Source organism: Microcaecilia unicolor, chromosome 3 (genome assembly GCF_901765095.1).
Source record: "Microcaecilia unicolor chromosome 3, aMicUni1.1, whole genome shotgun sequence".
Lineage (NCBI taxonomy): Eukaryota > Metazoa > Chordata > Amphibia > Gymnophiona > Siphonopidae > Microcaecilia > Microcaecilia unicolor.
The window spans coordinates 94,468,908-94,492,265 of record NC_044033.1 but is presented as its reverse complement, the minus strand read 5'-3'; the positions used below and the strand labels follow the sequence as shown (position 1 = coordinate 94,492,265).

At 41.9% G+C, this 23,358-nt stretch overlaps 1 long non-coding RNA gene across 1 annotated transcript; it reads left to right on the top strand.

Moving 5' to 3' along the window:
* Positions 1 to 1,051: 1,051 nt before the first annotated feature.
* On the top strand, positions 1,052 to 22,777 carry LOC115464257. The gene is made up of 3 exons (XR_003941254.1): positions 1,052 to 1,152; positions 12,700 to 12,705; positions 22,766 to 22,777. It is a non-coding gene; the product is annotated as an uncharacterized LOC115464257 (long non-coding RNA).
* Positions 22,778 to 23,358: the final 581 nt, after the last annotated feature.

The following is a 23,358-nucleotide window of genomic DNA, read 5'->3' as shown; positions in this document are numbered from 1 at the left end:
TACTGTGGGATGCCTCAGCACATCCTGCTGTAAGCCCTTTGAAGCTGCAGTAAGGGGCCCTAAGTCTCTAGCACATACAGATTAATCTCATGTATTTTTGTTGTGGATAGCCTGAAAACCTGACTAGCTGTGGGTTCCAGGACATGTAGGGAAGCCCTGTTCTAAAGATATCTTGTTGTTAGTGTCTTTCAAATTCGCATATATTAATTTAGACAAAGGGAAAAGGACCATCAAAATATTTCCTCATTTCCAGTCTCAGATCGTAAATGAAGAAATACTTTTCTGTATCCAAGTCTCTTCTTCAGTTCTAGAAATAAGAGACTCGGTATTCAAAAGCATGAATTCATATAGTGATGGCTGGGATCGGCATGGGATCAACGTGGAATCAGCATGGATCCCATGTCTGGGATCGGCGTGGGGATCAGTAGTTCTGGGATCAACTTTTTAGTGCAGGGCATGCTTGGAGGCAGTGAGTAGGTGTGCCCTGCCCTAATCGAGTAGCATGGGTAAACCACCGTACACTACCCGATTAGCATGGGGTTAACGCGTGAGCCCTTAGCACCTAGAAAATAGCAGACAGTATTTTGGATGGACCCACAGTTAAATTGGATGGGCCCTTCCACGTGCTCGTGCCCCCCCCCCCCCCCCCCCCCCCCAACCAAACACCACAAATATCGTCCCGGAGATATTTGTAAGAACATGAGGGGATTTTTTTCCACCTAACCCACATCTGCTCCCTCTCCTTCAGCATCTCAGCATCTCCGCTCCTGTCTCTGAACTCCATCTCTCTCCGATGTCAGTACAGGCATCCTCAGCACCTGCAGCGATTCATTCTCGCTGCTAGCGCCGACCCCACAGGCTTCCATCTGCCATGTCCCGCCCTTGCTGACATCATTGCCTATTTCCTGTCTGGCAGAATGCGGCAGATGGAAGCCTGTGGGGCCAGCGCAAGCAGCAAGAATGAATTGCTGCAAGCACCTAGGACACCTGTACCGACACCAAGAAGGGAATAGGTTCAGAGACTGGAGTGCAGGTGCCAGTATGTCACGGAGGAGAGGGGGAAAAGAGCAGTGTAGCACTGCAGCTAGGTGGGTCTGAGCCAAGATTGTGTGGGCCTGTTCCCACCCAGGCCCACCCGTAGCTAAGCCACTGGTAAAGAGGTGGCAGTAAAGGCTCATGCACTAATGGCCATCAATGAGGAAATAGAAATTGTAGCCATTTTATAGCCATGTTAAAAGTGGCCTCAGCCTGTGGGAAACCAATGTACCAAAAATAGTCCAGGCCACTTTTTAGTGCGGCTTAGTAAAAGGGCCCCTCTATGTAAAACTGGGATTTACATGTAGGACGCCTTTGTAAGATTGCTGTCTTTATTTATAGAACTGCAACAATAAATTTCAATAAGAGTAGAATATCAAAATGTAGATTGTGTCAATAAAAGCAAAATGTCAAAAGCAAAAGTGCAGAGTAATACCTATGAAACCAGTAATATGCATCATAGAGTTGCAATCACGTTTGACCAGAAAACAAAGAACCCAAAAAGAGAAAAGAGCAGAGCTGATGATTACATAATCAAAAATAAAGAATAACCAGAGATTTTTATTCTTCCAGACCCTAATAATTACATATTTATTAATCTCCTTCTATAATTCTAATCCTACCCGTATCAGTGTATTGGAAGCCAAAAATTAATAATTACAAAAATTAAAGATTGCCAAAGTGCATGTGTCTCACTTGGCCTCCCTTCTGCTAAGGATTTAGCAAATTGACAACACGTGCAAAGAGCGAATAATTTATTGGACTGCATCTGAGGCTGTCAGCCAGTATCATCTTTTTAAGAAACACAAATAGCAATGTAAAATCAAGGTTGCTCAGCTATTCGCCAAGGGCTAAAAAGTTATTTAAATGTTTCCTCTATGAATATTCACTAAAAAGGGTCTCTCCTTTTCAGCTGCCTGTCAAGCCACAGAAATTCTGATTTCCTGAAAGCCTGTTTCTATATGTTAAGTGATGATGAGATAAATAAGTCTTACCTAGTGTCATGTGTTGAGTATTAGACAAGTGTGTGCTGTGTTTGTTAAGAAGCGAAGATTTACTGTGCATCTAGACCTTTGAATGGATTCATGGAATACTTAAAGCTTTGCCCCTAGCAGTGAGTGATGTAGCTGAAGCCTGAGTTGTATTAATGAATAGCCCTATAGGACTAAATGTTATAAATAGCGCTGAAAAAAACCCACTAAGCATTATTCTATAAACGGTGCTCAAAGTTAGGTGCCATTTACAGAATAGGGCTTAGCGCCAGGAACCGCACCTAAGTGTAGGCACAACGATTTACACCCACAAAACCCTCATACCTAAATTAGGCCCAGATCCCCCCTTTTCTATAACAGCGCGCATAAATTTTAGGAATGTCCCAGATCCACCCACGACCCTCCCATGGACATGTCCCCTTTTTGGAGCAGTGTGTAAAATTTACGCACTGATCTGGGTGCCTAAATATTGCACACATGAATTTTAATTGATGCCAATTAGCACTGATAATTGATAGAACCCAATTATCGGCACTAACTGCCTCGTTATTCAATTAAATTACACATGCAAATTGGGTGTGCACACAATTTTTAGCACCATTTATAGAATTTGGGGGATAGTGTCTAAGCCAGGTCCTGCCTGTATAGCAATTGCAGCAGCTTTGTTGGTTTATCACTAGGGGACTCCAACTTGATAGTTTGCCGGCAACCTTGTATTCTGCCTAATAGTTCTTATAACTGTCTGCAATACTATGTTTGGGGCTAGCTACACAGAGCAGCTGAAGGAAAGAATAACCTAGAGGAAGGATGACAAACATATGGCCCACAGGCTGTTTCTGGCCCACTGTCCCTGTCCATCCTTGGTTTGGTTTCCCTGCACCCTCCCCCCATTGCTGAAACAGCCACATTCAGCTGCTACAGTATATCCCCCTCTCTCTTCTCTCCCCTTCCATGGCCAAGCCTCTCCCCCACATTTATGGTCCTCCCCCCCCAACCTGTAGTTCAGCAACCTCCCCACACACACACACTTGCATCCTACTGCAGCAGCAATAATATAGGCACTTCAATGCCAGTTACAGATTCTTTGAGTTTCTTCAGACTGCTGCCAGGCCGATCCTCTTCCCACTTATATTTCCTGTTTCTGGAGGGAGCGGTACCCAGCAGTGGCCTGAGTACAGAGACTCAAAGGTTCTGTGGCCAGTGCTCAAAGCACTTGTTTTAGGGCTATTGCTAATATGGTTCCAGTGAGATGTAGCAGCAGAAGGTGGGGGAAGGACCAAGAAGGTGTGGGAGGTTAAATCATAGGGAGGGGTGACTAGGTAGGAGGCAGAGAAGAGAAGGAGAGATATTGGCCCATGGTAGTGTAAGGAGTTAGGGAAGAAAGAAAAGCGCTGCTATATCATTGGAGGGTAGGGATCAAAGAGAGGAGATGCTGGATCACATGAGTAGAGAGGGAGAAGTACTGTACTCAGTGGCATAGCCACAGGGGAGCCTTGGTGGCCTGGGCTCCCCCCCCTATTTTGGACTTGGGCCTCCCCCAGAACTGCAGCACCCCCTTATCTTTGCTGGTGGGGATGCCGAAGCCCCGCTAGCCAAATAAAAACAGTGCCACTGCTCCCCTCCTCCTCGCACTGCTTCCTTCCTGCAGAAGTCAGCAGCTGAAGGCATCCCCGCCAGCAAAGGTATGTTTAGTGTGCATGTGCGAGAGAGGGGGGGGGGGAAGGAATGCATTTCCCCCCTCTAGTCCATCCCTGGGCACCCCTGAAATGCCCCGGGGACCTTTACGATAGGGGAGTAAGGAAGAGAGAAGGGAGATTCTCGACATGGAGGGGTTAGGAAAAACAAAGCTGCTGGTCCACACTGGAAGGGGAAGAAAAAGAGGGGGAGATGTTTTGCTGAGCTCCTGGGAGGTACATTGGAGTCTCTAGTATTATTTAAATCTCTTTGTAACTCAGTTAATCTAGCAAGGAATAACTGCGCGCACACACATCCCCCCCCCCCCCCCCCCCCCGTCTTGGTCTAGGGATGGAGATATTTTGCAATATGTTTAGCTCTGCATTTGTAAAATATGTCACAGGATCTAGACGCTGTGGCAAAAACATCTATATTCAGACTTCCATGACTTTTCTAAAATGGTGCCGTACATAGATGCATAAAAAGAGATAAAATAGAAGACAAAAAAAAGAGGAAAAGTTACACACATTTAGGAAAAGAGAGAGAAGAAAAGTATAGACTGGAGTCCGACACATAGGTCCACCAATACCTTCTCACTGCTTTAATTAAAAAGGGAACAATTTAGGATGTATATGAGAATAAGTAAGTATTCAAGCTTTTCTTAACAGATGAAAATGTTAATTCCTGATGTAAGGGTAGGGGCAAATCATTCTACCATGTGGGCGATATGACATTGAAAGTAGGCCACCTGATTTCCAAAGCAATTTAACTTGGCAGAAGACCAACCTATCCAGTTAAATTGCTTCTTCCTGCCTATCTGCTAATATTCAGCAGAACCTAACCAGAAAGTGCCACTAAATATCAGCTGGTTAACGCCAGGGCAGTCCGTGAGAGGAGCCTGAGCGGAGCCAGTACTTAACCAATTAGCAGCAATATTCACACCGCTAACCAGTTAAGTAAATGGCCAAAATTAGGATAGCAAAAAGGTTATCCTAACTTTAGCAGCTGAGCTAACCAGGTACCAGCACTGATTATTGGTCGGTACCCGCTTAACTTGCATGTATGGCCTGAGATGTTTGCTGGACCTCCTGCCCCCAAATCTACTTTCCTCCTCCCTTCTCTGAAGGTATCATAATCTTTCAGTCTCTTTCCCCCCACCTCATAGACACCCATGGGCCTACCTTTAGTATTGGTGGTATATGGGATCCAACAGGCAGGAGCGATGCCTACTTGTTCTTGCCCCTTGCAGCTCCAGTCTAAAATGGCTGCCACAATCTCTAGAGGAAGTCTTTCAGGGGTCTGTCTGGGGAATCATGATGCCAGGGAGAAGGGGCAAAGTGGATTCAGGAAGACAGGAAGGAGGGAGGCATAGGAATCAAGATGTGAGAGGACCTGCTTCCTTTTATTCAACCGGGGCCTGCAGAAGTGTTTTGTGCAGGTACCAGCTAAATATCAACCAGGACCCACTAAACTGCAGTGGCTAGCACATGCCAAGTTTGCCTTGGATATTAGTATCAAGAAGTTGAATGCTATGAACAGAGTATTACAGTCTTCTCTCTGTCTCCCCTTTCTCTAATTTTGCACCTGAACTCAACAGAGCATGCTTAGACCTGCTCTGGGACATGACATTAGGACTATTCTTAGGGCAATATTCTGAGTCCTCTCCTGGAGGAAATACCTAGCCATTCAGGTTTTTGGGATCCCACAATGAATATGTATAAGATAGATTTGCAATTTCTATAAATGGTGCCTAAAGTTAGGCACTCAATTGTGCACCCAGTTATAAAATAGGATCTGTTATAAATAGTTTGTTGGCAATAATTGGCGATAAGTACCAATAATTGGATTTAACAAGCACTAATTAACAACTTATACCCCTATTCTGTAAGGTTAGCACCTAACTTCTCTCATGCACAACTGCAAAGGGGGCATGGACATGGGAGCTGGGCACCAGCATTATATCAGATTTTAGCAGATGTAAATCTATCCCCCAAAGTAGGCTTGAGAGTCACACTAAGCTAGCATTCTGGTTAAAGGCTCACCTGTTTACAAGTGCCTTTGAATCTTAACTCAAGTGACCATCATCCCCTCAGTTACTTCTCTAGGAACTGCAGCATCTATTACTCTCTTACTATCGTACTAATCTCTTTCTATACTAGTTCTTTTCTATTCTTTTATCTTTCCTATTTTTAATAAGTAGTTCCTTTCGAATTTTAAATATATTTTGTTTTTAATGTAAACCACCTTGTTGTCACCCACGAAAGGCGGTATATTAAATATAATAAACCATATTCCGCAAAGGATGCTTGGTGCAGAGCACGCTTTGTAGACTACTAGTTGAGCATGGATCTGCCTGATGCCTAACTTTTGGCTAGAGGACAACCAAAACTGAATCAGCAGATGAAATTCAGCCAAATATGAAAACAAAACTGAAAACAGCGCCTCCCCTTCCCCATCAGAGAGTGGGTGCTCCCGGGCCACTACCCCTAGCAGAGAGCGGGTCCTCCTGGGCCTCTATCTATCCTCCCCCCCAATAGGGCAGCTCCTCTTGAGCCAGCCAGCTACCCACCCCTGACCACAACTCCTCTGTTCTCTGACCACCCGAAAGTCCATCCCCAGGCCTACCTTTAAATGCTCTGGTGGTCTAGTGGCCTCTTCAGGGCAAATACGATTACCAGTCATTCTTGTCCCTACTGGTTCCTCAGCCAAAATGGCTGCTGAGACCTCCTGTGACAGTCTCACTGTTCATGCCAGTTCCAATCACAAAATGGCTGCCAGGACCTCCCACAACAGTCTTGCGAGGCTGCTGCAGGAAGTATCAGCAGCCATTTTGGCTAAGGCACCAAAAGGAGCAAAAGTGACAGAGGACATTTAAAGGTAGGCCTGGGGAAGGCCTTCAGGTGGTGGGAGGGCAGAGGGGTTGTGGTTGGGGGCAGGAGATGGCCAGCCCAGCAGGACTCACTCTCTTCCAGGGGGATGGTGACCGGCCCAGAAGGATTTGCTCTGGCAGTAGTGGGGTGGGGGTGGAAGCAGGGTCAGGCAGAGAGTGGTCAAGTGGGGAGTTTCAGTTTCAGCCATTTGCATTTTTGGCCAAAACTGAAGCATGACCAGATCTGGATTTTGGGCTGGTTTCTGTGCCAAAACCAAAACCTCTGCCATTTACTGAATTCCCTCCATAATGTGTATGTGCAATATGCACATTTTTCTCATGCATATTCATTCTGATAATCCTGAAAACTCTACCTGCGAGGTATGCCTCCAGGAAAGGTTTGAGGGGCACTGACTTAGATGTTTAATAGGTCATGCTGTATTGTCCAGGAGCTACAATACTAGTCAGAAAGGTGGCAGAAGGGCTAATAGTGACGGAGAGATCTGAAGCTGAGAATGAAACCAACTCCCACGAACCCCCAACCTCAACAGTACTCACAATGGCCATTGGCAAAGTGTCTTAATTTACTGAAGAATAACTCTAGGCCTGGCAGTCTGTGTGAGCTGCGCTGCAGTAATTATCTTCTGGAGGAGCTCAGCACCTTGAACTCCTGATGGAAAGGCATAATCAAATTGAGGTAAATAAATGAAATGAAAGAGTGATTGAATATGGCAGAGAATGGAGCATGGCCAGCAAGTTCTGATTAGAACTGAATATGTAACAAATAGAGGTGCCTGTGAATGGGAAAACAAAGTGGTCACCAGTATGGCACATATGGCAACTTTTTTTTTTTTACAGAAAAAGTCAGTTTTAAATGAGTTACTAATTATAGCATAGTTTTAGATCTATCTATCTATCTATCTATCTATCTATCTATCTATCTATCTATCTATCTATCTATCTATCTATATAAAGAGAGAGAGAGAGAATAGTGATTTATTAAAAGTCTTAAAACCAGAATAACAAAAGCTCCACATTAGGCATTGTTTTTCTTCATATAACACTATGCATTTTTATGTAGAAACTATAAATGTTTTTGCAGCCATTCAAATGCTGCTTCTATAAATCAAGGTATTTCAGCACATCACCTTAATGTTTTATAAACAATGCAAAAAGTTGGAATAGGTTTGGCCCAGTGGACAGCATACTGTATTACAAATGTGGTTTGTAACCTTGCATAATTCTCTCAGTATTGCTCAGCCTCATAACAGCATTCTAAGCTCCAGAGTAGCAAAATGTATTAACTGTCATCTGCATTCTGCATTTCATTTTACAATGGGAAACAAAGATATTCTATTATGACCAGCTCTGAGAAGCAAGGGTCAGTTTGCTTGTTAATTGAAAAAACACTTACACCAAGTGTCCAGACGGGACTTCCATGCATGCACATTGGCTGAATAAGGGTCTCTGTAGACTTTCTCTGGGCTAGAGCCTATTTTTGACAGTGCTTGGAGTTGAAAGGTGGAAAGAAAGTGCAACATAAGGAATATTATACAGTGCATCTTGGATGAATCATAAAGGCACAGCCCAGGGTGGCAATAGCAGAGAGCTGGCATGCTCCAGGAAATGACTGGTTGTATGCAGCAGCTGTGGTGTGAGTAGTACGACAAATTCACTTACTGAATGACAACAGCTTTATTGGCAAGCCAATTCAATTAAAGCCAGGGCAACCAACAAAGTAACCGGCAGTACTCTCTACATAAAGAATATGGAATCATGCCTACATTTTGCAGCTTGCCCTCAACCCTACCTGTCCCTCCGCATGAGAGGGAAAAGGATGAATGAATTAGACTTGGATGATGGTAATTAATGGCTTGCTGTCACAAGAGTCATTTTGTAGACCCAGCAGCAGTTAAAGGCTCCACGTTAAAGACTGAATCTAAGCACTGTCTAAGAGAAAGCAGCCTAATTCTCATGGCAAGATAATATGAAAAACCAGGGCCCTTGTTTCCACTGACCAGCAATATGTTCATTTTTCATTTTGACAAAATGCATCCTTTTAGGCTGTTGCATAAAACTCAAGGTAAGGGGCTAATTAAGAAAAAGGATAAATATGTTCACTCATAAAATAGACACCAAATGTCATATCAAAATCACTGCTCCCTCTCAACTGAGCGGGAGTCCTCCAACTGCATTGCTGCCAGTGGGGGGCGATGCTTCAATATTGTGGTTTCAATTGCTACAGACAGGCAGGCTCCCTGGAGTCCTGCAGAGCTTTCCTGTCCCTCACTATTGAAAATGTGATAGTGAAACAGCGCTCCCCTGCTGGCAGGACTATAGGTGGAGGACTCCTGCTCATCTTAGAGGGAATAGTGAATAAAATACGTGGGTGTCTGCCCATATACTTGCAACTATGTGTGCAGTTTGAAAATCAACCTCTATGTCACAAATAACATCACAAATGCACTCAGATTTACATTCAGTCTGAGTTGAGCTGTAGTGTGGTGAACCAGCATCCCCAGTAGTTCAAGGATTTAGTACACAGATCAATGAAAAAGATGGAATTTGCTTACTTTCTGGGGGCAACCTTCAAATAATGCACATAAGTGTAAAGTTTGTCAATTTGCTGTATCCACTGACAGCAACATAAACTAACCTCGGAAAGGTACACATACAGATTTGCACCTACTGTTTGCACTGGGTATTTTTCCTGTGTATGCAAACTTGTATAAGTACTACAGAAATACATTAGTTCTTCAAAATGTTTGCAGTTCCCACGCATTGATTGCTAAAAGTAATGCCAAGTAACTGAAAAGCTCCCACATTAACTGTTGAAGGGTGATCCCAACATTTTGCCATTCAGTTAAAGCAATAAAAAGTTCTTTACCATGCATCATCCTCGATAAACTACTACTACATCTATCTCTGGACAGTCAGGTATCGGCAGTCACATCAAATTGCTTCAAAACACTATGAGAACTGAGAAGGGCAGTTTGCAGTGATTTTAGTGTGCCTTCTTTGCATCCTGCATATGCTGCGTTATCAAAACTAGACTACTGTAACGCAACATATACAGGATGCAAAGAAGGCACACTAAAATCGCTGCAAACCGTCCAAAACACAGCAGCAAGGCTGATATTTTTTAAAAATCGAAATACGAGAGAGAGCAACCCCACTACTTGAATCACTACACTGGCTGCCAATCAAGGTAAGACTATTCTTCAAAATAAGCACCATCATCTACAAAATGGAATGTCACCAGAATATATTCTAGACCTGATCAAATTATCCCCAAGAAATGCCAGCCCAGAAACCAGAGGCTACCTGCTTCTCCACGTACCAAACTGCAGAAATATAATCTACATGGTCGGATTTAGCTACCTAGGCTCTAAATGGTGGAACTCAATACCCAAGGCCATAAGAAGCATCAATAATTATCTACAGTTCAGAAAAAAACTGAAAACCTACCTTTTCAAAAGAATTCTACTACTAACTACATAAGCTACAAATGCTCTAATATATCTTCTAATAGAATAACACTACTGTGACTTCACCTAACTGTAAAACTGTAAGCCATTTTGAAATGAAACTTGTTTTTGGAAAATAGTGGGATAGAAGAAAGTATAAATAAATAAAATAATTAACTGAGTGGCAGATATTATAACAGGATGCAATTAGCTGCACCTCTTGAAATAGTGTTAATTGTGCTGGGTTATTCGCCATTTTAGCAGCTAATGTGCCATAACTGCCTATATGTTAACCATAAGGACCACCCCCCCACCCGAGTGCTCATTCAGTGCCCCCTTCCACAATGGATGGTTAGTGTGGAAATTACTATTCATTGTTAAGATGGTGACTTGATAGGTGGTTAAAGTGAGAAGTACCATGCTCATACAGTTTAATAAATAGAGCCCAATATGCAAAAGTGTATTGTCTGTTCCAACTCCACCCTCAAGAATGCATCCTTGATTACATGCACAATTATATTTGTATTGGGTGTATACTATATGCATATTTTTACCCATGTATGTGAGAGGCAGAAAGTGCATTTCTGTATATAAACCTTTCTGTTATGCAAATAATTTTGTAAGACTTTTTGCTCATAAAACAGCATATTGGAGGTAATTTCAGAAAGGATCTTTTGCACATATATGCCGATGTATACCCAACCTCCACTACTGTATAAGCGTAACAGCAAAGTGCATACCTTCATATCTCCATTTTCTGCTATGTTCTCCTTCTCCCCCCTTTAATCCCCACCACCAGTTCCCATCTATCTTTTGTCTGCTCCCCTTACTTTTTTGCTGATTGGTATTTAATAGAAGGTCACTTACATCGTAAATCAACATTTTGTGCAAAAGTGGTTTATATAATTATAGTGAAAAACTATTTTCAGAAAATATAATTAATGGAAAAAAAGATTAAAAATTGCATAGTACTACTGTATTGGGCTCATTTTTTATAGAGAAGGACGCTCATCTTTCAACATAAATTGGAAGATGGGCATCCTTCTCACAGGGTCGTCCAAATCAGTATAATCAAATGCCGATTTTGTACGTCCCCAACTGCTTTCCATCGAAAGGATGGCCAAAGTTCAAGGGGGCGTATCGGAGGCGTAGTGAAGGCAGGACTTGGACGTGCCTAACACTTGGACATCCTTGACCCATAATCGAAAGAAACAAAGACGTCCCTGATGAACACTTGGACGACTTTACCTGGTCGAGTTTTTCTTACGACCAAGGCACAAAAAGTGCCTGAAATGACCAGATGACCACTGGAGAGAATCGGGGATGACATCCCTTTACTCCCCCCAGTGGTCACTAACCCCCTCCCACCCTCAAAAAATATCTTTAAAAATATTTTTTTGCCAGCCTCTATGCCAGCCTCAGATGTCATACTCAGGTCCATCACAGCAGTATGCAGGTCACTGGAGCAGTTTTAGTGATGAAGAGGAAAGGGAACATAAGAATCAGCCCCATGATCCTTATGTTCAAACCAGATGACTATACTGCAGTTTGTGGGAGAGCCCAAATATTCAGAGTTTCATCATTACTTTGTCTCTGGTGGAAGTTTCATTTAGTCTTGATAGCCACAGTTTTCTACTAGTTCCAACCCTTAGCAAGTTAGAAGCGGCTACTGGGAGATCAGACATGTTTGACAGAGATCACTCTGGAGGTTCCACACTGCATCCAAGACATGAGTCAGGAGGGACAACTCCAACTATACTCATAACACCCCCTGAAGTGATGTTGGGAGTATTTGAGATTCTGTGAAAAATCAATACCAAATACAGAAGAAGCTGTTCTCAAAAGTAGAGAGGATGTAGTTGGACTAAAGAGGGCAGGAGACCTCCTTAATGTAATAGTCATTTTCTATGAATAGACCTGCATCTATAATCATTGAAAACCATCTGGAAAACTATCATGGCCCTTGAGAAAACTGTGAGCACCAGAATGACTGGCATGGAGAAAATAGCCATGCGGTAACTTATCCACTTGCTGGGCAGCCGTTTCCCAGAGGAACCCTTCTGCCACCTTTTTTAGGAGGCAGTGACTGCCATGTAAGCCCCAGCGGTGAATGGGCTGTGTTGGCATTAGCATACAGTAGCCACTAGCACGGCTTAGTAAACGGGGGGGGGGGGGGGGGTTAACCAGATATTCACATGGGTATACTAGCAAAAATGTTGCACCCAAATCTTTAATCACTTTCCTCATTGCTAAAAACAACTTTCTTCTTGGGTAGTTTTTGTAATATTGGGATAGATCCAGATCTTTTTCCCATGAAATAACTCAGATGCATGCCGAAAATACAGTTTCAAAATTGCATTAAGATCTTACTCAAATATTAAATAAACCAACAAAGTAGCTCTTTCAGATGTTTCGGATAAAGATTCATCAAGAATAGCTGATATATTGTTCAAATTCAACTGTGGCCTCAGGTTACCATCACCCTCCATTTCAACCTGAGAATTTTTTAAGGATATGGGTAAATAATATATTTTATTTATAGGGGAAACAGATTCTGAGGAATAATTCAAAATTTCAATCAAATATCTCTTGAATAAATCAAGAGGAAGTATTCCAGGGGTCTTTGGAAAGTTCAGCAATGAGATTTAATCTACGAATATAGTTCTCAGTATTTTCAGTTTTCCAAACATAGAAAAGTTATCTTTAACAACAGATAACTTAAAATCTTGAAGACTTTTAATTCGCCTTGCATTTGATTAACTTGAGATGAAAATTATGTTTGACCTATTCCACTGCTGTAGTCAAATCTCCCATCTTCATCCCCAGAACATTTACCTCTCGAGACGTTTTGGTAGACAGAATATCCAATTTTTGCAGCATTTTCCCTATCTGCTTGATCGTAACCTCTATGGGAAATTGTGTAATCTCCATAGTTCCTAATGTCTCCTTACTCAGGCTAAAAGTGTCCACTCCGGTGCCCTCCACAGCAACAATCCCAGCAGCTACTTCGTCCGCGAGCATCGCCTCACCCTGAGCAGATGCTGACGCCGGACACAGAGAAACCAAAGACGCCGTGAGCAAAACAGATGTTTCATGCCCCAAAGAGGTTGATTCTCCTGCATCTAACCTCACCACAGGGCTAACATCCCCAGAAAATGGAGGACTTCCTATAATGAAGTGGTCGATAGGCTTCTGGACTAAGGGTGGCATTTGAACCACAGAGGGAGCGATTTTTACCACCCTTTTCCTTTTTGTATGTGACATATTGAGGAAAACAGCAAATGGAACGCAGATCTCACTCCAACCTGCTCTCAGCATCTACACAGTGCCGCCATCTTGGTCACTCCTCCCTCGTGGGATTTCACAGTTCTTTTATTTAAAAAGAAACCACACCTTATCCCAAATGAAAAAAAATCCCCCAGGCCCACTCTCAATTCCTCCTCTCCCTGTGGACCTCCTCAGACCTCCTACCCCTGCCTCTTTACCTTAGACACAATCTTGAGGGGCAAGAACAATCCTCAATTACTCTTGTTCTACCAGTGCAGTATTTCAAAATGGCACCAGCTGACCCAAGACTGTCACCAATTTGAAGTACAGATCATAGTTCAAATCACCAGCATCAAATCAGTCAGAACCACCTTGAAATATAGCATCAGCAGGCAGGCATAACTGGGGATCTCTCCTGCCTCTTTTGTACCCCAGGATTGTGGATAAGCGGTGGAAGGAAGTTAATGTGGTAACTGAGAAGTTAATGTGGAAACACTGACTGGCCAGGATGGAGGGACCCAGACCTGACATTTCTAAAATTATATTTCATTTCAGTTAAATCAAATGAAATAAATCCCAAAACTTGGTACAGTTTGGGGTTGGCATAGGACTGGAGCCCCCCCACCCCACCCCCATACACACACAAATGCTAAAACTGAATTGGTCCTGCATCCCCACTGCTGTGCTGCTGCTGCTGTTGTTATTGCTGTTGTTATTAGAATTGTTATATCGCTCTTTATCTTGTTTCTTAGGCAATGGATGGCTTTGCTGCACCACAAGAATGATATTGCATACTCTCTGACAGGGGATGCAGTCAGGAAACTGAGTCTAGCTGTCAGTTTCATACCAGTGGCATAACAACTAGCTGACTGTGCAAAGATAGGTCACTACTTACTTCCCCTAACTTCCTTGTGGGCAACTGCCCTCCTTATCAGCAGAAACTGATGCCTGTGAACAAAAAAGGTTGAGCAACTGGTTTCATTTTAGATGAGTCACTGGTATATCCCATGCACCTTTTGTCTCTGCAAAGACGTGATATATATTTGTGTCCTGGGAAAGAGACAAAGGTGAACTACCCTTCTTCAGACACTTACTAGCGATATAATGTAATGAAATCTAATACTTAAATGGCATGACAGACTCCTTCATTCTAGATTTCATTAATCTCAATTTTATTTCTACTGAAAGAAAGAAATCATGTATGCTTGCTTTTTCTCTCTGTCTCTGTAAAGAAGCATAACATGGGGTCAATTTGCAAAAGGTTTATGCACCTAAGTTAGGTATCTATTCATCAAGGTGCATTAAAGCAGCACATTAAGGTGCCATCTTAATGCCAGTTATTTCTTGAGGGATTTTTTTTTTAAGTTATATTTATTGATTTTGTTTGCAACCACAAAACATTACAAGAAACACAGAAGAAGAACATACACGTCATATACCAAGAAAAAAAAAAAGGCATAGGAGACATTACAGCATCAATGAGATTCTCCATTCACAAACAGATCCAGCATTCCCCATCTTTGCATATTATTAACAAGTAAATTTACCTTATGTTTATATTTCCTCAATAGAGTTCCACCCCGGTTCACATCCAGTACTACATAATATTTTCCCAGTTTGTTTACCACTAGCTTTATTGCTATATCTAACAAAACGTAAGATTAATAAAAAATCTGCCAGACACGGCATTCCTCTAAGGTAGGGGTTCTCAACCCAGTCCTTGGGGACACACCAAGCCAGTCTGGTTTTCAAGATATCCACCAATAAATATACTTGAGAGATTTACATACAATGGATGCAGTGCATGCAAATTTAAGATCATAAGAATAGCCATACTAGGTCAGACCAATGGTCCATTTAGCTCAGTATTCTGTTTCCACGGTGGCCAATCCAGGTAAAAGGTTCCTGGCGGAAACCCAAATAGTAGCAACATCCGATGCTATCAATACCAGATCAAGCAGACTATGGACTTTTCCTCCAGGAACTTGCCCAAATCTTTTTTAACCCCAGTTATACTAACTGATGTTACCACATCCTCCAACAATGAGTTCCAGAGCATAACTATTATTTGAGTGAAAAAATATTTCCTCCTATTTGCTTTAAAAGTATTTCCATGTAACTTCATTGAGTGACCCCTAGTCTTTGTATTTGTTGAAAGAGTAAAAAATCAATTCACTTCTACACCACTTAGGATTTTGTAGACCTCAATCATATCTCCCTCAGCTATCTCTTTTCCCAGCTGAAGAGCCTTAAACTCTTTAGCCTTTCCTTATTTATCTCATGATTATTCATTTTGGTTACCTTGAAAATTTATTTGGCTGGGTGTGTCCAAGGACTAGTTTGAAAACCTGTGCTCTAAGCCTGGCAACTTCTTTTTCACCACTTTAAAAGTCAGGTTGGAATGCAGATTCAGCATCAAAGTCAACTTACTCCACACATCTCTCCAAAATGACTGATTAGTTGATCAAATGAGACTGGGGCCTATATCCTTGATACAGGACCAGCAAAGACCATGTTCTTATACTTAGTTGCCTACTTTGCCTGCTGGTTCCTGCTTTGTCTGTTGGTTCCTGCTTGACAAATCCACCTTGTCTCCTGGTTCCTAATTTACAAGTCCAACTTCTCTCCTTGTTCCTGCCTTGCCAAGCTTCAGCTTGGTCTCCTAGCTTCCTGCTGTGCCAAGCTTTTGTCTTGCCTCTTCTCCTTCAATTCCAGAAGTGACCTGTCTGCTCTGGTTGGGAATCCAGCTACAGTCCTAGGGCTCACCATCCTTTGCAGAATATTAGCTTAACGCAGATCTCACATCTAGCGTTGGGTGCAAGCACTTATGGCTGCTGAAACCTAGTGTCAATGCTGGCACCCAACTAATAGCGACTGGGTGCATAAATTACACTATTCTATAACATTGCATCTAAATTCTGGGAATTCCCCTGACTGGCTGAGTAGAGAACCATCATCACACCCTTGGCGTTCTTATTTTTTAAGGACAAACATGTCTCTATCAAGCATTTGATCAGAAAAACCTTAAGTAACTTCAATTGTAGTTAATGATAAATCAAACTACATGTGTTGTTTGTTGCATCAATCTACTCAGCCAGTCACGATTCATTATGACTGACGTGTGAACTGAGCACTTTTTATAATATATCTATATTTATATATATGTTTATTTATTTTTATGATTTAAATGCACTATATATAATTGGGTAATATTATCTTTGGAAAATACCCAAAATTAATATAATTGGATTGAGAGGTATAAGTTTATTTGTTCAATTTCCTACTGATATTTTTGAGGGAAATGAGTAAACAACCAACAATACCTGGGCAAAGAAGGACAAATACAATGCAATCTTTGCACCAATTCCTTCGGAGTCTCATCATGCAAAATCTTAAACAGCAATGCCAAAATCTTGAACTCTATACGCCATTCAATAGGCAGCCAATGCAATTCCCACAATTGTGCGGTAATATGATCAAACCTACTCGTCCTCATCAACAATCAAGCTGCAGAATTCTGTGCTACCTGTAAGGCTTTCAATGTTTCCCGCAGCAAACCACACAGAAGAATATTATAGTAATCAAAATATTGCCAAAACATATACTGTACCTGCAAAACAGTATGAAAATTTTGCTCACACAGAAATCTTCTCAGCTTAGCTACCAACTGTAACTTTAAAAAAATACCACATGAATCACTGATGCAACATACGGTTTAAATGATAAAGTAGTATCCAGTGTCACTTCCAAACTACAAATTGTTGATAGTACCAGCACTGAAACAGAATCTAGACAAAAACTAAAATATGGACAAATCTTCCCCCAATTGTGATAACCTCAAAATCTGAGTTTTGGCAACATTTAAGGCCAAATCATTCGCTCGCAACCAACCCTGAACTATCTGAAAGTAAGATTCCTCCAAAGAAACGCCTTCAGACATGTCTACAGGTACAGGAAAATAAAACTGTATATCATCAACTGTATACAAACGATAACGAACACCCTCCTTTCAGATAGGGAACAAAAACAAGTTGAACAACAATGATGATAGACACGAACCTTGTAGTAACTGTCATCCAACTAGACAAAGTGGAATGCTGAACCATCTGAAACGTATGAGCATCCAAAAAAGGTCAAAATCAAGCCAACACTTTCCCAGAAATTCCAAAAGACTGTAATCAATATAATAACATTTCATGATCTACAGTGTCAAATGCAGCAGCTACATCCAAAGAGATAAAAATAAACTGATCTCCCCAATCAAAACCCAAGTGAATATCATCCAACATAGTAAGCAACAACAACTCAGTGTTATGTTGTTTACAAAAACCAAATTGACAACAGTCTAACAAAAATTTCCACTCAACAAAATCAGTCAATTGTGCCAGCACTAATTTTTTTTCCAAAACCTTCACCTAAAAAAATCTAGATTAGAAATAGGATGGAAATGATCAACTTGGTCATGACTCAAAAATGTGTTCTTTAACATCTAATGAATTGCCACTTTTTTCAAAACAGCAGGCACCAACTCTTCATCAAACAACTGATTAACAAGTAACATAACATTACCTGAAATTATAGTACGCAACACACCTTCAATACTGACATAGAACATACATTCAATGGACTGCCTTAATTGAAAAATGAATATATCACTCTCTCTCTACTTGCTTAGCATTAACAGGCTGAAAAGAGGTCCACAATTTTGCCCCGATATATCAGGCAACTTATCCTCCACACTACAAACAACAGTTCTCTTCATTCTAGACTGAAAAAAGTCTGACAACTGCTGACTTGACGGGAATGAGGCCTCATTTAACGATGATATAACTAAAGACTCCACAACAGAAAACAGTTCTTTTGATGTGAAGATGCATGCGCAATACAGGCATCAAAATGCACACGCTTTGCCACTACCACCTCCCTCTTATATGACTCGAGAGCTAAATAATATTCTTTCTGCATAAATGCATCAGGACAACCATGCCAAATTCTCTCCTTCCTATGCAACTCATATTTCTGAACCCTCAACTCAGGGGTATACCACGGTTGATGTACCCAACATCCAAACTCACACACCTGGATGGAAGACAATTTATCCATGGCTAATTCCAAAGCCTCATGCCACCATTCCACAGTCTCAGTCAAAAGCTTAGTCTCCAAATCACCCATTGCAGAACTCCACTCACTAAGTAAGTCTGTAAATGGCACTTCAGAACACCACAGTACTCACAACAAAGAGGCTGAAGATACCTCCCAATCCTTCACTAACAATACCCATGAAAGCAAGCAATGATCTGACCAAGGCACAGCTGAAACTACAATACCTGAAGCTAATTGAAACTGACTAGATCTCTTACATCTTCTTCTGTAAAACCGAAGCAAAAAATTAATTGTCTTTCCGCTATGGCTTTGTCCTCCCTGAGTGCCCATTTTGCTCCTTCATGATCTAACGGCAACACTGATTCCCTCATAGGATTTCTGCTTCTGATGTACCTGAAAAAGGTGTTACTATGAGTTTTTGTCATCACAATAAATTTTTCATAATATTCTTTTTTAGTACTTTGCATCTCGCTTAACACTGCTTAGGTTGCTACTTATTTTCTTCATTCAGATCCTTTTTCCATTCTTTGAAGGATGCTCTTTTGCTCTAATAGCCACTTTCATTTCACCTTTTAACCACTCTGGCTGTGGTTTTCTCTTCTTTGCATCTTTGTTAATATATGGAATACATCTGGTCTGGACTTCCATGATGGTATTTTTAAACAATATCCACGCCTGATTTAAAGTCCTAACCTTTGCAGCCATCCCTTTCAGCTTCTTTTTAATGATTTTCCTCATTTTGTCGTGGAGGGGCATAATCTAACGGGGCCGGCCATCTATAAGGGCAGCCATCTCTAATGATGGCCACGTTAAGCGGCGTACCCGACTGTATTATCAAAACAAGATGGCCGAACATCTTTCATTTCGATAATACAGTCGGGGCCGGCCAAATCTCAACATTTGGGCCGCCCTTAGAGATCGCCGGCATTAGAGATGGCCGTCATTGGTTTTTGCCAATAATGGAAACTAATGGCAGCCATCTCAAACCCGGCCAAATGCAAGCCATGTGGTCGTGGGAGGTGCCGGCATCTGTAGTGCACTGCTCCCCCTCACATGCCAGGACACCAACCGGGCACCCTAGGGGGCACTGCAGTGGACTTCACAAAATGATCCCAGGTGCATGGCTCCCTTACCTTGTGTGCTGAGCCCCCCAACCCCCCCCCCCAAAACCCACTCTCCACAACTGAACAACACTACCATGATGGGGGGGCACCTAGATGTGGGTACAGTGGGTTTCGGGTGGGTTTTGGAGGGCTCCCATTTACCACCACAAGTGTAACAGGTAGGGGGGGATTGACCTGGGTCCGCCTGCCTGAAGTGCACTGCAGTACCCACTAAAACTGCTCCAGGGACCTGCATAGTGTTGTGATGGAGCTGGGTATGACATTTGAGGCTGGCATAGAGACTGGCAAAAAAATGTGTTTTAATTTTTTTTGGGTGGGAGGGGGTTGATGACCACTGGGGGAGTAAGGGGAGGTGATCCCCGATTCCCTCCGGTGGTCATCTGGTCAGTTTGGGCACCTTTTCAAGGCTTGGTCGTGAATAAAAAGGGACCATTTAAGCTGGCCAAATGCTCGTCAGGGCTGGCCTTCTTTTTTCCATTATCGGCCGAGGCCAGCCATCTCTTAACCACGCCCCGTCCCGCCTTCAGTACACTGCCAACACGCCCCCTTGAACTTTGGCCAGCCCTGCGACAGAAAGCAGTTGAAGCCGGCCAAAATCGGCTTTCAATTATACCGATTTGGCCGGCTTAAGGAGAAGGCCGGCCATCTCCCGATTTGTGTCAGAAGATGGCCGCCCTTCTCCTTTTGAAAATTGAATGCTACAACAGTAGATGTAGATTTCTTTAATGACTTCAGTCTAGATTTATCCCTTGACAGTGAGCTTAATGCTCTAAGAGCTCTTTCTTTTTTTTGAGGAATTTAAGATGCATAATAAAGTATTTTGAATTTGAGTAGTATAAATTACTGGTATAAGCATTGCTTCAGTCTACGTTGGACTATTGTAGTCTTGTTTATTTGGGTGCATTAAGACAAGTTATTCAGCCATTGCAAACAATCCAGAACACTATGGTCCATTTGATTTTTTTTCATTGCTGAACCAGAATAAAATTTCTTCATATTTTGTTGAACTACATTGGTTTCCTATAGAGGCAAGGATTATGTTCAAATTATTTTGCTTTCTATGCTGAATGCCCAATTTATATAATGGATCATATGGAATTTATTTCCAATAATAGGAATAGAATATCTTTTCACAATTCACTATTTGCTCTTCTATCTTTTAAGGGAGTAAAGAGATTTAAAATGTTTAATATAATTCTTGCAGTTCAAATATCAAGGTCTTGGAGTAGTTTAAATACTTGTTTTGCTGCTCAGTTATCTTTTTTCTTATTCAAGAAAAACGTAAAAAACCTATCTTTTCAAGAAGTTTGTTAAGATTAGTTCTTCAATTAAGATTCTCTGCTCATTTCTTTGCTTCCCAAGAGATGTTTTTTTTTTAATTATTGTAAACTGCTAAGAACCTGAAGGTATCAGTGGTATAGAAGTATATTGTAATATAATGCAATGTAATGTTATTTGGATTTCTGCCAGGTACTTGTGACCTGGATACTGGACTAGATGGACCATTGGTCTAACCCAGTATTCTTATGTTCTTATGCCCCCTTTCAGCTGCACGGCACTAACTTTATAGAATACTATCTTACTGCTGTTACGTGCATAAGTGCAAATGAATGCAATTTGTGCAAATTAACACACTTAACATAAATTATCACCAATTAAGGATTCATGAAGTAATTAAGGGGCCTTTTTAACAAGCTGCTTTGGGTGTTAATGCATGCCTAACGCAGTAAAAATGGCTTAATGCAGGATGTGCTAAAGCATTCTGTGTTAGAGTGTGCAGATGGCAAAACTAAGTACAAAGTATTTTTGGGGGGGGGAGGGGGCATATAGGGTGGAGAATAGGCATTGATGCTAGTGACTATTACTGCCATGCCGACTGGTTAGTGCATCCATAATGTAGGAGCCCTTAGGGCCTCCTAAATAGGAGGCGATAAGTCCTCCCACGTTAATTTTTTGAAACGGCCATGCGTTAATTCTTACATTAATTAGCACACAGACATATATTCAAGAAATAGAAAAAAATCTCCTTTTGATGGATATGCTGGAAATGGGCTTAATGGAGGGGAAAGGCCCTTGTAGGGGTGCAATAAACCCATTTGTGAGCTCAGCTTAGTAGATGGGCTCCTGAGTAAGCTGCATGCAAAACTACTACTACTCTATAACATATGCACACAACGTCATGTACATGTATGCATGGAGATAGAATTATTTGCATAGATTGTAAAATCATGAGAATCTCATCAACAGAGAGTGATAGAAATGCATGCCAGCAAATCACAAGTTCCTGTATGAACTATTGATCACTGCTTCTATCAATACTTTGAAAGTCATTCATAATATTCTCTGCTCCATAAAATATGATAGAGTGAGATAAGAAACTCTGACGCCACCATAGCTGAATCCCATAACAATTGCTGGACCACACCAAAAAATCTTCTGCGATAGTTTATATCTGATTGGATTTTCTGAGCAAAGAATTATTTCTTGGTGCTTTCTACCATGATTCCATATTCTTGAATCACTGTACTGTAGATAACTTTGTCTGCAATAGAGAACATCGTGTTCATTGTGAAGCATGTTTTTCTGAAGATGGGGCCAAGATTCAAAGTGGCAGCCATTTTGAACAAACTTCCGCTTAGGGCAGAAGCAAGGGGGGTTCACTTCTCCTGATGCCCTGCTGGACCACCGTTGACATTTCCCATGTTGTTTCAAACAAATGCACATCCCTAGTGGCACTTGTGTTGAACCTGATTTGCATATTATATTGAGGCAAACCCTATGTACTACTATCCAACCCAAATTGAGGTGATTGGCATAGGGGGTGTCACAAAAGTCATTGCAGAGTCAATGAACTCTCTGTAACCCCAACATATTACTGCCCAGTAGAAGTAGAATCTGAGCACCTGAGTATACAGGTGGTAGTTGATTGACTATAGACTTCAATAAGGATGGTGCAAACAGCTGCTGATGTAAATATTTTATCTCTATTGTTTGGTATCTTCTTAAGTTCTGTAGGAGTGGGTAGATGTGACTTGAAGCTGTCATCCATAGCTTCTATCATATACACTTGCCCTTTCCTTTCTGTCCAGTGCATGTTTTGAGCTTCTTGGGAAAGTAATTTTCATGTATGCTAAACAAGTCATAAAACTCTGACATTGCTAGTGATTTGTTGCTTTTTTATCATCCATGATGACATACACCTTCACTGATCTCTCAGGGTACCTTTCAGTATAGACCTTGGCCAGGCATATCTCAGCACAAGACTTTCCACCATGGTGCTCTCCATGCACTTCCGTAAATTTGGAAGTACCTTGAGATGTTGGTGTCTTTTCTTCATCATTCTCCCCCCATTACTGAACATGGAGGCTGAAGCTTCTAAGGAGTTAGTTTTCATACCATCTGGGTGCAGTGCATTGGCATGGTGGTCCCTGCCGCACTCTGTATACTTGACAGATGGTGTCCCATCCCTCACCTGTTTGGCGCTCCTCCCGGATAGTCCGCTCCCCAGTTCTTCGTAGGGGTGGACAAGTGTCAACCAGAGTGGTATCACACTCCTTCCTCTCTGCTCTTGGCGGTGGCCATCTTGGGAGGCTCAGTCGGAGCAGTGCCTGAGCAGCGGCCATCTTGGATGGCTTATGACAGCGGCCATCTTGGATGGTGCATGGAGGGCGGCCATCTTGATAGGCTTTTTCATGCTAGTTCTTGGAGAACAGCCAATGAGGTTCCTCGCTGTTCACCTGTGCCTAGGTTTCTCTGATGGGAGGACTATTTAAGGCTGTTTTTCCCCTCAGTAGTTGCTTCGGCTTCTACCTTGGTGGATTCTGTAG